The 17,290-nt window shown below is 44.9% G+C and overlaps 1 long non-coding RNA gene across 1 annotated transcript; it reads left to right on the top strand.

Annotated features, from left to right (window-relative positions):
• Window positions 1–11,772: 11,772 nt before the first annotated feature.
• LOC121093489 lies at window positions 11,773–17,044 on the top strand. The gene is made up of 3 exons (XR_005829591.1): window positions 11,773–11,910; window positions 12,411–12,534; window positions 16,811–17,044. It is a non-coding gene; the product is annotated as an uncharacterized LOC121093489 (long non-coding RNA).
• The last annotated feature ends 246 nt before the right edge of the window (window positions 17,045–17,290 follow it).

Here is a 17,290-nt window from a genome sequence, read left to right as displayed (position 1 = left end):
TATATTAAAATATTTTCACTGAATGGAACTCCATCGTACCATTGTATTGGGTTGTTCTGCTCAGTCTTATCTATTCTTTCTCATTTTTAGTTGAAGTGGTTCCTCTGGCAACAAATCATATTTCCTAATCACACAGTCCAGCCTGGGAATTTCTCTAATTTACCCCACAACATAGCTCAGTAGTGGAGGAATAGGGGAAAACCGAGGAATGTTGAAGCATTTTTGCACACCCCCACTTACTGGCATCCTGAGATTAAAGCTCTTCTTTTTCTCACCACAAACCCCTGACCCCTTCGCTTTCTTGTAAGTCAGCATCCTCTAGATGGCCCTTAGGCACAGCTTACCGCACGATATGTGCAGATAGCTTAATAATAGAGTTTCCTGCTGTGAGGGTTTTATGGATTCTGTGAAATCCCAGTGGGATTCAAGGAAATCTGCATGATAATGCACTGTTTGGTACAGATCTGTGCGCCGAGCGGTACACAAAAGGTAACGGAAACTAAATGTGTCAGGCATCATCTTTCTAATCCAATGTGGGGTCTGTTTAATCTCTTTCAAAAGATGTCTTACAAACTGCCAGTGTCTTCATTGAGCTTTCACCCCCGGGATGGGGGCTGGGGCTGTTGTGTGGTGGGGCTCTGCTGGCCACTGCTCCAGTGTGCTGAGCTGCCCTAGACGGAGTTTTGCTTAATTAACACATAGAGGCACGTCGGCTGCTGACTCATCCTTGCCACTTGCTTCAGCCCGGGCAGGAGGCTACGATACAGGGTCTGCAGGAAGCACCTGTAATCCTATAGACAGCTTGCTGAGGGGCACTAGAAGAGAAGTGGGAATTTGTTCTCTTTCTGTCTCAACTAGGAGAAACGGAAAAACCTGTAGACCTGATACAGTCAGGACAGAAGGTGTCGGACCATCCCTGCTACAGCAGTGCTAGCACTAAACCCCAACACCTCCGTGCACCTCTGCTTTCACAGGCACCGCATCATCTGACAAAAATTTCAGGCCTCCTGCAAAGTCCCCAAGCTGTAGACTCAAGATTTTGTTGATGCTTTTTCCTGTGCAAATGGCTGTCTCCTAGGCCAGCTATGGAAAGCTGAATGCCGTGGGAAGGTGGAACGGTGTTTGGAATTGGGGGCGGGAATGTGTGTTGAGTAACAATAAGGTCTTACGGCTTCTGGAGGAGCATCGTGCTCGTAGCGTAAGCCCCACTGCCTCATGGAGTTATGTCGTGTCATGTCATGTTACTGAGGAACACGGGGAGGAGAAAAGTCAGAGTACATGGAAGACTTAATGTGATGTTAACCAATAGCAAGAGTAATGTACGAAGAAGTAAATAGATACATTGAGCAAACAAAAATGTGTGAAAAATGAAGAACTGGTACAGGCAGGCCAAACTTTTATCCATACTGATCTTTGCCTGCTTCTGTAGTTTCGCAATAGTAATTTTTGACTAGTTTGGACAGCATAATGCATGACAGCGAAAAGTAAAATGAGGACCACATGGGCAGATACTGAGAACAATTAATAAGTCAAACAACCTTTCCTTTTCTGTACTTGGAGATCATCTTTTTTGTAAAGTTCTGAGTGAGCCTAGGAAGCAAATCTGGTTACTTAAGATAGCAAAAATTAGCAAAGGATCACACAGTTCAGTTCAGAGTACACATCCTGCGGTAACTAAATGCTGGCTGTACTGGTTATGACTCAGTTAAGCTACATTATGTCTATGTGTAAAAAGCTATAGACTCTGCAAAGACACAAAAGAAGGGGAGAGGTAGGAGAAAACTGTAGAATCCCTTTCTTTTAACCCACCTTCCAGTGTTTGGCTTCACTGCAGTATAATTAGTGACAAAAGAACGGTGCGTATTTATTAACTAAACCCTAACACTTGTATGTAAATGTCTATAGGATGAAGAAAACCGTAACACTTGTGAAACTGGTCAAGGTCTGTCTCTCCTGGTTGGCACTGGGAACTTCAGTTTTGTCTGATTGCTGTCTAACAAGCCTTCAGCTGTGCTGCTGGGACAAAGGAGTTGGGTCCTTCCAGGGTATTGACCACCACCACCATGACCCACCTGCACTCCCCTCAGGTACAGCGCTCTGCTTCTTGGTCAGAGTCCCTCTGGCAGTGCCCAGGGAAAACCCACACCAGCTCCCATGGGGATGAGCCCATCTTTGCATCCAGCCAGGAACAGAGATTACAGCAGGGCCTTTGTGCGCCGCCAGTCCCAAATCACCTTGGCTGTTGCATGTCCCGCACTCTTTGTTCAGCTTTCAGTAGCACAGAAAGTGGCACTTTGGGTGGCCAGAGCCTGAAAGGTTGGAATTTTTTCAGGGATGTCAGTCACCACATGGGCCTTGACCTTCTAAAAACCCATCTGGAGTCCTGTTACTTTTTGAAGTGGGGCTTAGGGTGCCGTTGCGGTGGTAGACACACCAGGAAGATGCTAAAGCTGCTACTGTGGGAACCAGTATGTCAGTAAAGCTGTATATCAATAACTGCTTACAGATTGATACCTTGGGACAAATTCTGGACTTTAAATGATTCAGTCAATGCACTGGCACTGGTCTTCACCACTTGAGGGCAGAGGCCCCAGGGTTTACTTTAATTACTTTAATACATTTACAGTTGATGACAGACAACTGGAGCATACAACATGGTGCCCTTCTATATCTCTTCTGGCCTTTTCTGATGGTATTGTGTGGTCGGAGCTGGTGGAAAAGATTCAATTGCAAAGGAAAATGTGAAAATACATTGGACACTTTAAAAAATTCCAGACTTCAATAAAAATGTAGCTATCTCTTCATTTATTTGTTTTAAATAGCTCTTTCATGTGTTGGGACAAAGGGACATTGTATTAATTGTGAAGTGTGAAATGTTTTTCTTGTTTGCTTGGGACAACAACTGGGAATACATGGATTTGCCTATTCACACTTTATTGTTATGACAACATTTTTTCACAAAGTATTTGAAAGCCAGAGCTATGAAAGGAATAAAGTTGGCTATAAATCTGGAGGAGTTTCATGCTTTTGTTTTAAGCTTGCATGTATGAGCTTTGTCAAAATTATGTCTTTCATCCATGCTGTCTGCCTGATTCAAGGGTTCTTTTCTTGTTCAAATATCCTTTAGTAAAACCCATTTGACTGAAAGGCTGTGCAAACATAAGATGGCTACGATAAGAGTTCTACATGAAATCTTGAACATGCTTTGTCAGCATGAGGGGTTTTTTTTCAGCTGTGTGCCCTGGTAAATATTTTTTTTCCCCTCTACAGTAAGTTCATTTTCTTGAAGTACATTTCTTATTTATAATTGCTGTAATTTTGTGATGGATTTATGACAACAAGACATTATGCTTTAGGTGAAATGTTAATCCACTGTGGATTAGTGTTACGTGAAAAATACTGCCCTAGTCCAAGCTGTGTTACTAAAACAAGCTGCATCAGAACTTAGGTCCCAGACGTGACTGAATTTGCAATGGATCTATTTATTTTCTGTGTCTCTCTTTCCTAAGTAAACTGCCTGTCAAGCTTTCTTTAGCAACAAAATGCTAAAAGTCATCATAAGGAATCTAATCTTGTACCTTTGCTTAGCACAGAAAAGGTGCTGGAGAAGAACACATTAATCAGCTTAATCAAAATTTAAAGACATGCTTTTTCTTTCAAATGTGCTTGTCATATGCGAGTGCATCATTGCACAGGCAGGAACTGGGAACAGAAGGGTTCGTTTAAACCCTGTCTCAGCTCTGTAACATCCAGGATAGCTGTTGAAAAAAATAGCTGTTTGTCCTGTAACAAACTATTTGTATCACGCAATATTTTCTCTAGTAAGTTTGGTTCTGCAACTAGTTTACGGGAAGGACAAGAAGTAAAACTTTTATCTGAAACCCCCTTTGTTTCACTGCTGTTCATTCCTGCGTTGCTGTTTTAAAGTCGGAGCTTTTCCAGGTCCTATTCATCTCCACTCACCTTTGCTTTTCTTGGTAAAAGTCTGCATTGGCATACAGCTCTAAGACAGGAAAAAAGGAGAAATTTTACCACATGCCTCTGCTAAACACTAACTAATAACACGCTGGATATTTTCCACTCCACCCAAGCTGCATAATTGTTCACCATATGAAATGAAGTTAATTCCGTGTAATGTTTTGATGAGTAATTTTAATCAGGATTGTGGGGAAACTGCTCTCCAGTCTGGAAATGTAAGCGCTTCCTGTAGTAAACAAATCTTGTGGTTTTAGCATTTCACTTAATTTGATTTTTCAGATGACAGAACATGTTCTTTCTCTTGTCCTATGGTCTTCAAGGCTTAGGAGCCCTTTTGTAGCCGAATTTAATTTGTTCCTCCCTTAAACCAGTTACAGGGGAGAGGGAAAAGGGTAAGTTTTGTCCCTTCCTTTGACAAGTCAGAAGTCTTGACTGTGATTTCTCCCATTTCACCAGGAAGCGTGTGAACCTGCTGTGGCACCAGCTGAAAATTAGTGGCTTCTTTGCAGAGTGCACACTGGATCAGTGTCTTGTTGGAAGGATACATGGGGAAACTGGTGAGTGCGAGTTGACTCGACACTTTTCAGCACATGGCAATGACTGCAGGCACCTGGATCTACCAAGTAAATCTCTTGACTTCTGAGAGTGGCTGCCAGGATGAACTTGGTCCACGGGTCTTAAGCAATTTTTACTGCATGTCCTAAGCTCCCTGGTGCTTTCAAGGCTCCTAAATACGCAGGCTGTGTTCCAGTCTAATATTTGAAAGCAGTAAGAAGTTGCAAAATGAGTGGCTGGTAAAAGTACTGCTATTGCATAGAGTTAACAAGGAGTTGTTCATATTTGGCATGGAACAGCCTGATCTGTTTTCTTCTTGGGCTGTCCCAGGCAATCTGTGGCTAAAAAGGCCAAGGTACTCAGTTATCCAGAGGAATTATAAACCCAAAATTCAAAAACTATATTGTCATCTGCTAGACATGTTATCCACAGGCAAATGAAACAGGGCATACGCTCTGTAAGAACTGCAAGAATACATTAAAGAAAAAAATAGCCAGGTTGGCTGGCTATTAGTTGATTAAAGCCATCTTACAGTTTCACACTCCCTGTCTCTGCAGGCTCCTGTGGGCTGCCAGGCAATGTGTCAAAGTGGAGGGGGAGCAGGGAAGAAGGGACTACAGGTCGCTGTGGATGTAGCATGTGTGTTCGTGTGGTCACAAACGCAAGTCTTGGAAGCAGATTTCCCCGGAAATTGTGAATGGCTGTAAATCAGGAATTCACATTTAAAAAACGCCCTCCTATATTCAATGTAATTCTTTAGTTTTAGGGATTTTTCCATGAATAATCTCATTTCCCAGAATGCTTCCAGAGAGGAAACATAAACAGGGAAGTCATGGTCATTTTAATATAGATGTAAAGAGGAAGACGGTGGTGTGATGCAGGGGTTATTAACATTTAGCAATACTCCTCCATTTACTATTGGTAAGCACCATTTCACACCGCTGTTGGAAGTTTAAAGTACTGGTCCCATGACCTATCCTGTCTTCCTCCTTTATTAAGTTCTTTGCCATAGATCTGTCCTTTGGCAAACACATTCCCTGATATTTTAAAGCTGAGAATCTCCAGATGTTAATTTTTTTGCTAAGGGGGATTTAATGTTCCCCCTGAAAAATAGCACAGCAAACAAAAGATGCATGCTGTTACAGAAATGACAGGTTTCTTTTTTTGGCAGATATTCAACAGGTTGAGAGTGCAGGGAGTGCCTGCTGAAGTTCATGATTACCGAAATGTAAGAAATTTCTTTTTGATCCACACTGCAGCGAATGGGGAGTGCAGCTTTTGCTACGTTTTTTTTGCACTGGGAGTGCAGCATCCATGGCACAGGCTTTACCGTGATGAGGGCAACAGGGGAGAAGCTGCCCTACCTTCCTCTACAGACAGCTCTAGAGAACGTTGCATGAAATCTTTTCAGGTCTTAAGTTCGTTTCAACCTTCATTTGCTAAGGAAAATCATCTGTGAACGTTTGATTTGACGCGTTGTGCTGTGACATCCAGCAGCAGCGTAGCCCCAAATTGCAGAATGCTCCACCTGCCTCGCATGGCAGGTCAGCTACAACCTAGTGAGGAAGAATGCTGCAAAGCTTTAAAAGGCTTAAACTTCTAGTCGTTGGACTTCATACCCTAGAGCCCTTCTCTGTAGTCATCTTTGTCCCCATCTGTGCAGCATCTGCCGCTTGGTGATGTTCTTGCTGTTGCATCCCTGTTTGGGAGGGTGAATCATACTGCTCCCATTTTACAGAGAAGCAAAACGCAGAATTAAATGGCTTGTGCAGTGTCTCAAAGGGGCAGAGGTGAATTCTGAACTTTGGCCCCCCAAGATCCTCACCAGCATCTTAATTTCTTTCCCTTGTCTGAAGGTTTCTGCTAAGTAAGCCCAAATGGGCGACGCCATCCTGGGGGTATGCAGCCACTTCTCCTTGGCCCAGAAAATGCAGCTGGCTGGTTGGGTGAGGTTTGCAGAGGTTTCCCAAATGATTGCTGTCCATGCAGCGCTGGGTAGAGATTTATATGTCACATCTGAAGCACTTGTCAAAATGCTCAACACAGTAACTTGAGATGTGGAGATTGCAAAAAGATCAATGGGCTGAAAGGGAGTCCAAGGCATGCACACTGCCAGGGTGGATTGTACGTAAACCATGTATTTAACAGAAGAGCACAACATTGATTTTCTGTGACCTGGATGATTTCACAGATTATTTTGGCACTATATTTTGTTACCTAAGCTGTTTAAGGAGATACTGCATACCCATTAAAAAAAACCTCGTAGCTCATCCTTTCCCTGTCCTTCGTTGTGGAAGCACACCCGGGCTGCACCCACTGCCTCTCCAACGCGTCGTCCAATACTGCCCTTCCCTGTGTGTTAACCTGATTTATTTCTTACTACATGAACCGCTGATTTCTTCATTCGGCCTCTGTCTTTCATCACCAGCGTTTTCTTTGGTTCCGTTGATAAAACAGTTACAGCAAAACGGAGGATTTGATAATGTTTTAATATACTGAGGTTTTAAACATTAAAGATTACAAACCGCCTTTTCTACAGACAAAGCAGGTTCTGATCCTATCTGCAATGCAGGGGTTTAACGATGGTGAAGCTTAGAGCTGTACAGTAACTGTACCCTTTGATCTTCTTCCTCTTCCTTCGCCAGTAACCTTCAGAGCGAGTCCGCTGGCGGAGAAGCTCAGCGAGAGGACGCAAGTCTGGCTGCTTCATCGATGTGCAGAGACACTGGATCAACACCTGCAACACACAGCTAGGGATGGATACCACGTATTGTAGGATTCGCTTCCCGGAGCTCCCCTGCCTACGTGGGGACAGAACAGATTGTCGGCTTCTGTTGCAGCTATCTAATAACCCACCATCTGTTTTTCATTTTTAATTTAGACACGAGCAATAGACCTGAATCGAAACTGTGGTTCCAGATCCCATGAGGGTTGCTTGAAATTCTTCTGAGTTTAATAATTAAATAAACAAAAAATTATTTAATCTCTCAGCAGAAATCCACCGAGCTGTGCACGTGCCTGCCATGAACAACTGCACGCTCATTACCTCATTTGTTCCAGCCCCTGTGCTGTTAGGGCTTGTTCCTTGTCACATCTCAAGTCTGTACCATAATTTCTTCAGGGCAAAGACTGTGTATGTTTGCCTGGTAATGTATCTATGGGAGTAACGTAAAATACTAATGGCATTAACAGCAAGTGTGAATGGTAATTTGGGAACTCGAATTAATTTTGAAGTTTGGCTTTTCTGTTCATCCATGAGTAATCAGGGAGAAGAAAGAAACATTCCCCTCCAATGTACTTCAAATTAGGATTTGAAATTGGAAATTCCACCAAAACTGTATTTTCTGTCAAGAAAATGGCCAGTGAAATGCCTGCACTGCTCATGAGCCCAGCCCAACGCCACCCCTAGCAAGACATGTGCTTCACTTCAGTGTCTCAGGGCCACCAGCAAGCGCGATGTGACCAGGTGGGCATGGTGCAGATCCAACCGGGGATGCAGCAGACGGCTTGGGTACAAAAGAAGGGTGAGGTTGTGTTGGGCTGCAGCGTTGTCTCTGGAGCCTGATTTGGGGGTAAATCGGTCCTGCCAGGTGGAAAGGATGACTCAGAGGGACCACTCCTCCTCCTGACTCCTCTCCACGTCCAGACATGGCTGTCTCCCTGCAGCCTCTGTCATCACCTTCTCCTCTCCAGCCCTGTTGCTGTGTTCCCCACCTTCCTGCTGGCAGAGCAGGATAGGTGTTGACCTGGAGGAGTGTTGGTATGAGAGAATAATATTACCAAAATACAGGATTTGAAGGTGAGGCTCTCCAGGGACTGTCTCAAGCTACTGAGGACTGAAGAGTCATCAGGGTGAAGCTTTAAACGGGACCTAGTTCTTAAAAGACCTTTTCCTCCTCCTGAAGTGGTAATGCTAACAGGAGAAAGAGAAAAGAGAAAAATCTATCCTCCTGGTGTACATTGCTTGGAGACTAAGAAAGCTGAGTGAGCTCATGTTGCTCCAGGGATTGTAGCAACATCTGGGTGCTTTATGTAAACTCTAAGAGTTTGCTAGAGATGCTACTCCTGCGGTAAATGCTAGACTTCTGTGTCGCTACCAGTGACTCCAAATTCATATAACGTGAAACCATTGCAGATTACAGATTTTGATTCTAGAATCAGCTGTGTTGACTGGGCATCACAGCACATAAACCTGGCAGATCTCAGGGCTGGGCTGTCTTAGCTCAGCTTCTGTGTTTCCAGAAGTCTGATGTTGCCAGCATCTCCCAGCTGTGTCAAAATGAGCCAAGGAGTTGGTCAGTGGTGTCAGAGGGCTGAAAAGCATTTATGGGGTGAACCTGTGCATCTCTCCACAAGGAAGGCAGTGAATGGTCCAGTCCCTTGCTCCCCAAGCATAATGCATGTATTGACTGTTGTGGGTCTATGGTACCCAGTCTTTGTTGGTCTGTCTCCAGTTTGGGGACCTAAATGCTACCTTGGGATTCTCAGCAGCAGCTCAGGCAGCCCTCAGTAAAGAAGCGAATGTCATCAAGTGGGGTAGATCTTCCAACAGACAGTGTCCCTGACGTGGCTGCAGGGACTTCTGCCGTGTGCTCCTTTTCTCCTTGGGACAGCAAACAGGGCAGAAGCCAGGCTCCCATGGTGTGGAGCCAGGTTACCGGTGTGAAGCAGAGCAGGATTTGCTGCAGCGCTGGCCGTAGCAAGGCCTTCATCTGAGGACTGCTGGTGGGAGAAATCCGCTGGAACTCCGTGGCTGGGTGCTAGCAGAGCGATGAGAGATGTCTCTCTCCTTTTGGCATGGTGAATAATTTTATCTGTTTTGCTTTTCCCTGACGTGCCAGCATGGTGAACAAGCTGACAGCATTCGTCTAGTGTGAGTGCCAGTAGAGGAGAAGGGGAGTGGAGCAGCAGAAACATGCTGAGAGTCATGAGCAAATTATGTGGTGCTGGGACAGACTTCCCTCTGGGTCTTACCTATGTTTGAAAGCCTGGAATGTAATCTTAGAGTTGATTATAGGGAGCTTCCACCATCTTCCAGCTCCAGCCCTACCCATGAGACAGCATATGAGCTGCTGAGGTGGAGGGACTATTGTCATCCCAGTGCCTCTGCTGTTATTTCCCCCTTAGGAAAACAAGCATGTGGCTCTGCGCGTGGTGAGAGGGGTTCTGAGCATTGCGTTCAGGCTTGGACCTCTGAATGGAAAGACTGAGCTCTGCACACCACTGAGCGAAGCTCCTTGCAGCTTTCTGCCCAGAAGCTGTGTCTCCTGTGCCAACCCTCAGACGTGCCCAGCTTTCCCAGAACGTTGTGCAAAACCATCCTACTTTCTGCTCCTAATTGCAAGGAGCTCAGCATTAGGATATGTGGGTATTGTCGTGGTCCAGCTCTGGAGAAGGAGTACACCACTGAAAAGATCTGCTGCGGAGAAGATCCTGCAGAGGTTACCTAATGTGAAGGAAACAGTTTTGGCCCGAGTCTGCCAGACAAGAATCAAAAAGAGAGATATGGGGTTTTTTTTAAGCATTTCAGCTTCTGCCTGACTGTTGCAACCGTCCTATTATTTGCTGCATCATTCTTCACCCTTCTGCGGGAGGGACGTGGAAGGCAGCCCTGCTGTTTAATCACTTGCCTTTACTGCTCACTTGTGGCTAATACTTGCTCCTCAGCATTGCAAGTGGAATGCAGTAGCACTGCTTTGCATTACCGCCCTGTAGCTGAGAACCAGGCCAATATCATCAAAATTCAAGGCATTCCTTTCCCAAACAGCACTTTACATGGAAAAGTACCCTTAACTCTCTCTAGCCCTGAATACCAGGCTTGAGGGCCTCTTTACCTGCCAATGATGCTGGGCAAGCTTACAGCCCAGATAAATCACAGGCAGCTGGGGAACGGGCGGCGGCTCTTGTTTCACCACTTGAAAGGCAACTTTTGAAAATTGTTTGGAATTCAGCCTTTAATTTTGCACCCACAGATTTGAACCCATGATCGGATGTGAGCTTGGATCTGCAGGGCTCATCTGCTGCAGTACTGATGCATCACTGTGCATATTGCCTGCCTAAGCCAGAAGAACCGTTAGATAATTAAATATCTAAATGTCTTTAGTTTTTCCCACCGCTAGTTAGGAACAGAGAATTAAAAGGCGTTGGGTCCTCTGCACACGCCCTGTGTGAGCAGATTCTTGTCCCCCTTATCTCCTGGTCATTCATAAGTGCTCCCCACAGCTTTCCCATTTATCCCAGGCTGCTTGCCTAAGATGAGCCCTCTGACATGCTACTCCACATGTTACTATAATTATTATACAAAACCCCAAACCCATACGCTTCCCCAAAATGAGGCTTAAAAAATATTTATTTTCTTTCCTTTTCCAAATCCAAACTTCAGGAAAATTTGAAATGCAGCACATGCAGCGTTCATGGCTCAGGGCTGTGCCTGCGGGCAGCTGGAGCCTTGGCATTGCTTCCAGGGGAATGCTGCTCCACTCAGCCTGGCAGAAAATTGTCACTTTTACTGGTATTCCTGCTGGAGCAGAATTTGGAGGAGGGCATGGAGGGGCTCTATGACACGGCATTGTTGTTGTCATTGGCGAATTAAGTTCTCTACTTAATGACGGGGGAAGATGGCCCGCTGGTCTGCTTCCTTACTTGAGATTTCTCTGCATCTGCAAGAAAAAGTAAGGGAAGTAAAATGCAAGAAAAGAAACACGTTTTTTCATTTCTTTCCCAAGTGTATGTAATAACTATGAAAAAAGAAAGTGTATTTTCACCTGGATACTAAATGAAGTAATCACTGAAATTTGCATTTACTGCTGGATGACATCATCTTTGAGCAACTTCATTCACAGAATGACAGGCTTTACTCATAGAATGAAGTCAAATGGAGCAAAATGATTGGATTTACTTTGAAGTCGGTGATTCTCACAAGTACTGTATTATTTTATTAAGAAAAATTTAAGTCTCTGCACAGAAGCAACGGATGCTTCATTGGGTTTTGGATGTCTGCTCACCTCTCCTGTGGGAGTATGATCTCAGTGATCTGACTGATTTCCAGTTGGAAGTGAATGTTGTCTGGGTATGATCCCAGTGTCCAAAGACACTAACTGTGGATGGTGGCTGGAGACTTCTCCGAGAAGCCAGCCGATGCCAGGAAGACACCACTTACAATGAAGTCATTGAATAGGAGTCACATTTTGCTCTGAGGCTGTGGTCTCAGCTGCGTTTCTCAGTCTGGATCATGATTAATGCTGTGTCCAGGCTAAAAATTTAGGATTTTTATAACTGGGAATTGAGTTTGGTTTTTCTGTTTCCTGACTCATTTGAACCTGCGTCAGGCAAAGCCTTTTTCCTCCCCTGGAAAAGCTCTGTAAATCTCTTATCTTGGTAAGTTTCTGATTTTCCTCTGCATCTTGCCTTTCATTCTGGAACTTGCAGCATATGTATATTTGTCATAAGCACATACTTCTTTCTGTCTTGAGATTAATTTTCTTCTTTGCATCCTTTTGCATTCATTACCTTGCTTTGTTGCAATTTAGACTGTAAAATCTATGGGCTTTAATTTTACTTGTGTATGTAAAACACACCCACAGTCATATGCAAACAATAATGCAGAAGGCATATTGTGTCTTTTCATGGGCTACCAGTTGTTTTCAGGAAAAACTCTTTTTTGGAGATGGACAAACAGCATGGAAATGGAGTGGAATTTGTATCTGTATAATAAGCTCCCAGAGATTAATTACTGTGTGCTCTTTGTCACGTTCAAACTATATGGAGCACCAAGACGTCAGATAGCATGTAGGCAGTAGCTAGGTGGAAGGCCACTCATAGAAACTCCAGGATTTGGGCATTCATAAAGTTAAATCTAATGTTCACCACTTTGCTAGGAGCAATGAAGCACTGGAGGCACCCACCTCCCCGAGGAGCTGTTGCAACAGGACCTTGATCTCTTGCAGCCCAGTGACGTTTCCATACAAGGATGCTCGCTCCAGCCTCTTGGCCCACTTCCCAGTAAGGATAATTGGATTTTTTTTTTTTTTCTACTTGCGTTTCCATTGCTTGTTAAATGCCATACGGTATTTACTCCACATTTGCTGGCCGTAACTGCTAAGTGGTATTGCTCAACGCTGTTACCTGTCCCAGTGGTAGAAACCGGGGGACGGACGGGACGGGACACGGGTTGTGAGGCTGTGCAGGCTCCTTCAAGATGAAAGACCCTGTCTTAGGAATAGCGGGTTTTATTATTTATTTAAAGGATGTTTTCATGACACTGCAATTTCTAACCCAGCATGGTGAGACCGTAAAATAATAGTGGGTCTGTTTAGAAGAATGTGTTTTATTTGGCACATTTTGGGAATAGCAGTACAAAGGAAGAAAATAAAGTTGCAACGTTTATGGCAGCTGGGCTCTCTGTCCGTTGGTAACCGCTTACCACAAATAACTGCTTGCTGGTGCCCACACATGATATTTTAAGATCCGAGCTCTTAAAAAGAAGCTCTTAAACATCAGCAATATTTAGTGCTGTACAGCCTTCTGGCCACCACATAATGACTGCAGTGTTTTTTATGAAAATGAAACTCATCACATTCTGGGCTTTGCTTTAAGACCTCACATCAATCACTCAGCCCCAAGCTGTGCCTCACACCTTTTCAATTCCCACAGCGTTGTTCTTTCCGTTATGTTCGTCTTAATGTCTTTTCTGCCTTCTTCCTCGCTGTCTGCTCCTTGAGGAAATATGCTCTCTCCAAAGCTGTTGGCTGAACAGTTCTCTTACTGATCTGGAGGGGAGAGGGGAACCTGGTCAAGTCTATAAGGCAGAGACAACTGGAGCACAGTTATTGACCGTTTCTTACAATACAAACAAACTGGGCACAAGTAGTGAAAAAGTCAAGCAGCAAGTAAGAAAAATAAAGGAAAAAATATTTTTATCCCCCACAAAACCGTCTGTGGGATTCATTGCTACAGGATATTGTGAAAGACAGAAATGGAAATTATTTTTGAAAAGGAGCTAAGAAAATGAATGAAGGCTGGATTCATCATCATTATGAAGTGCAATGGCTCAGATAAAACAAGCTGCTGAGAAACCCCCCCGAAAGTTGGTAGGAGCTGTGAGGCCCAGGCGCCTGCTGCTGGTCCTAGAGGAGGTGGGATGGATCTGATTTGGTCACTCTTACATGCTTTTCAATCATGCCACTCATAAGGAGTAAAACAATGGCAAAACATAATTACAAACTGTTAAAACTGTATAAATGCAGTTAATTTAATGTAAGGGTTTGCCTTACTGATGAAATTACCCAGTTCTTCAACTTTTTAATCTCCCACCTTCTTCCTTTCTGCCTAATACTGTCTTTCTCCTGCTCTGCTGTGATGCACGCTCCTCAGGGCCATGCCTGTGTCTTTCCTTCTGTAAGGCTGCCTCATGCAACTAAAAAAAAGTACAGTAGCTTTATTCATCTGCATTTACTTTCTCCCATTCCTTGACCACCCCATATGCTATGGCTCTCCCTTGGTCCTTAGTCCCCTCCTCTCTAAATAGTGGACAATAAATGCTGCACAAAGTCTTCCCACTGAGCAGGCAAATAGGCTGGGCCTTTCCAAAGCACTTGATCCTGGCTTAGTCCCTTGTCACAGACCCTCCTGCTGGAAATGGGGTTCCACAAGCAATGAGGTCAATGCTGAGCATCTGAAAACTCTTCCCACGAGCCTATTTTGCTTTGAAAACCTCCCTCCCACCCATTGGTTGTTTTGAATTAGGGTTTTGGCCGGGGATCACTGAGTTCCTTGACATAGCATGAGAATATATATTGCAAAAGGAACATAAAGCTGTTCTGTGCCCCTTAGCTGCCTGTGCGGTGCCCTAGCATCACTTTATAGCTGTTGACTTGGGTAGCGCTGGCTGCAGGCAGCTGAATTTCTTGCACTAAGCCTGCGCTCCTTCCTATCTGGGATGATGCCACCGTGAAGGAAACAAAAGGAAAGATAAGCCACCGCTTCAGAAACCTCATTTCTCTTGTCCCTTCTCATCTGAGATGCTGGTAGACAAAGAGATACTGATGAGCTTTGTTTCGGTGCCTTGCTGAGGATGCCGGGCGGTTGGGCAATGCTTAGTGCTGCTAGTCACCAGCTGTCCCGATGCTGCAGAGTGCGAATGTGCCCACAGTAAACAACCAGGGACAATGGGGACTCTAAGGAGGAGGAATGGGTTTGTACCAGGGCTAGTAACTGTACCTGAATTGACAAAGGGGCAATTCAGCTCGTTGGGATGGCGTACTGCGGCACAGTGCAGGAAGAATGAATGAGAAAAGATCAGCAAGGCTTGGCTTGTGCAGGCTGGCACATGATAACGTTATTGGTCCTGTCATTTGATGCTGGGTGAAGAATGCAGAAAGAAAGTGCTTTTAGTCAGCTAAGTTAGCGTATGACGTTGGTAACATTATTTTCTGGTATCTTCTGCAACATTCCCTTTTTCTGTCGCCTGGGTCGTTCCTCTTCTCCTTTCATCTGGTGATATTCCCGGTTATTAGGCAGCAACAGAACGGTGGGATTCCTAGCACAGCAGCGTCAGTGCTGACCCAGTGGGGATCGATACACTCCGAAATTCCTGGGGTGGTTTACCAGTAGTTTGGGCACACTTTGGATGGATCAAAAGCTGGGTGTCTGGCCTGGGGCATTTGGAGGAAAGGTAGCTGCAACACCTGAGGAAAAAAAAAAAAAGGTCTGATAAACTTTTGTGCTCTGAGAAAATGGAGGGCTCTGCCCAGGAGGGTGAGTACGCATTGAGAAACCCAACATTAGGCATCTGGGCTTGAAGATGTTGGTTTGTACTCTCCGTGACATGCTTTGTAAAACAGAAATCTTAATGTAAATAGTAGCAGATAAAGGATTTTTAAAATGGCCTGTTGCCATGAAAAAAAGGAGCTGGGCAAGCAAACAAGCAAACGCAGCTGAGAGAATGAAGGTCCCATAACTCACAGTGCATTTGTTTACTTACTTTGGCATGAGACGCAGGTGTGAGTTCATTCTTTGTTTCTTTCTGCAGGCTGGAAGAAAGCCTGCCTGCTCCTTGCCACGCAGGTAAAATAACTCGAGTACTGAGGAATATTCTTTAAAGCTGTGCTTTGCCACCTTTTTTAAATAAAAAGGCACATGCCTTTTGAAAAAGAAGTCCAAGGACCAGCTAAAGTTAAATAAATAAAATCTGCAAACTGTTTCATGCAAGGCTCTAACAATGGTTTTCATTTATTCTCCTCACCTCTCCCTGAAATGAGCTAAACTTTCAATGTTCATGGATTACTCTCCCCAGTTTTGCTTCCTGGCATAGATCTTTGCACATTTTCACCTCTCAGGTGTTGCAAATCTCCACGGTCCTCCTGACTGCAAACTCTTTACACACGCTTTCTTCTTGGTTATATTAGTCTTTTGTATTTTCAACCTCGTAAGGACTTTTTCATACATACTTTTTGATCTTGGCCAGCTGAGATCCTACTGCTGAGAGCGTAACGGGGTGTTCTTTGAGTGTGCAGAGAGTTTGGGAGAGGGCAGAGTGTAAGAGCAGTGGGGATGGCTAAGCGGAGCCCAGGTAGGAGCTGCTGGCTACAGAGGGACTGTTTTGGGGGAGGACTAGACACATCCAGCCTCAGGAAAGGGAGTTTAGTTTTCAGAACTAGAGCCAGCTGTGGGGAAGCCCCTCCTGGAGCTCCAGGTGGAAGGAGGTGTGCTCCCAGGGTCACTTGTGATCGCTGGATCACAAGACTGGTGCTCAGGCCAGCTGTGTAACCTGAATGCCTCTCCTGTGGGATGGGTAAAGGGGAGAAAAGAGGCACTTGGAGATAGTAACCTGGGTGGACTGAGAGGCGGTATCTGGTGGGTGAGGATGCAGAGGCTGGAAAACAGGAAGGGAGAGGAAGAGCAGGGAGGAAGAGGAAGAGCAGACAGCTGCTCTGTGGATGGTCCCTGTGTTTGGCTAATGATGGTAATAAGATAGGATTAGCTGCTAGCCCCGGATTGATGGCCACGGCAATTGCCAGACACTGCTTCCCTTCTGTGAGTAAATGAAGGTGGTGGCACGTGAAAATTACTTTTTAAAGCTAATTAGCTCGGTGTTAAGTCTCATCAGACGGTTAATGTTTCAAACAAGTACAACCTGGGTATAATTGCAGCCTCTGTAAATTTGTTTGCCCCATTAATACTTGTCACTATCAATTATTTAATTCCCCCTCAGCTGTTTGAATGTTTGTTTCAAAGTGGGCTTTACATGGATTTATTAACTGGTTTTTGGTACTGCCAGGAGATATCAGGAGCTTTGCAAACCAGAAGATGTGTTTCCTGCTCCATGAGCTCTGTAAACTGAAGGTAAGAGATTAAGTGGAAAACTGGAGAAAGACAATGATGGTGTGCTGATAGATCTTTGGTTTAGTGCTACAAAATCTGCGGGAGATATCCAGGGGGAGGGCGAGCCCAGGTTTGAAAGGATTGGTGTTTGGGGGACCTGGTTCAGGTCTCACAGAAGCAACTGGGAGCTCCCATCGAAGCAAGCGGTGCCCGAGTCACCCAGGAGGCTTCTGCTCCTGTTTATACGAGCAACGAGAGAACCATAGCAGCAGCAAAACAGACTCCAGGAGAGAGGGCAGACAAATGAGACCGCTCCAGGGAGAGGAGTGAGTAGGAGCTCAACAGGGATGCTGGAGGGGAGAGAGGGTCGCCTGCCCCGGAGCACTGGGGAAGTGCAAGCAGGGTGAATTGTCCCTGACAGCCTGATAAGGAAAAT

Source organism: Falco naumanni, chromosome 9, assembly GCF_017639655.2.
Source record: "Falco naumanni isolate bFalNau1 chromosome 9, bFalNau1.pat, whole genome shotgun sequence".
NCBI lineage: Eukaryota > Metazoa > Chordata > Aves > Falconiformes > Falconidae > Falco > Falco naumanni.
Note: the sequence above shows the minus strand (reverse complement) of the source record. Positions and strands in the feature narration are given on the sequence as shown.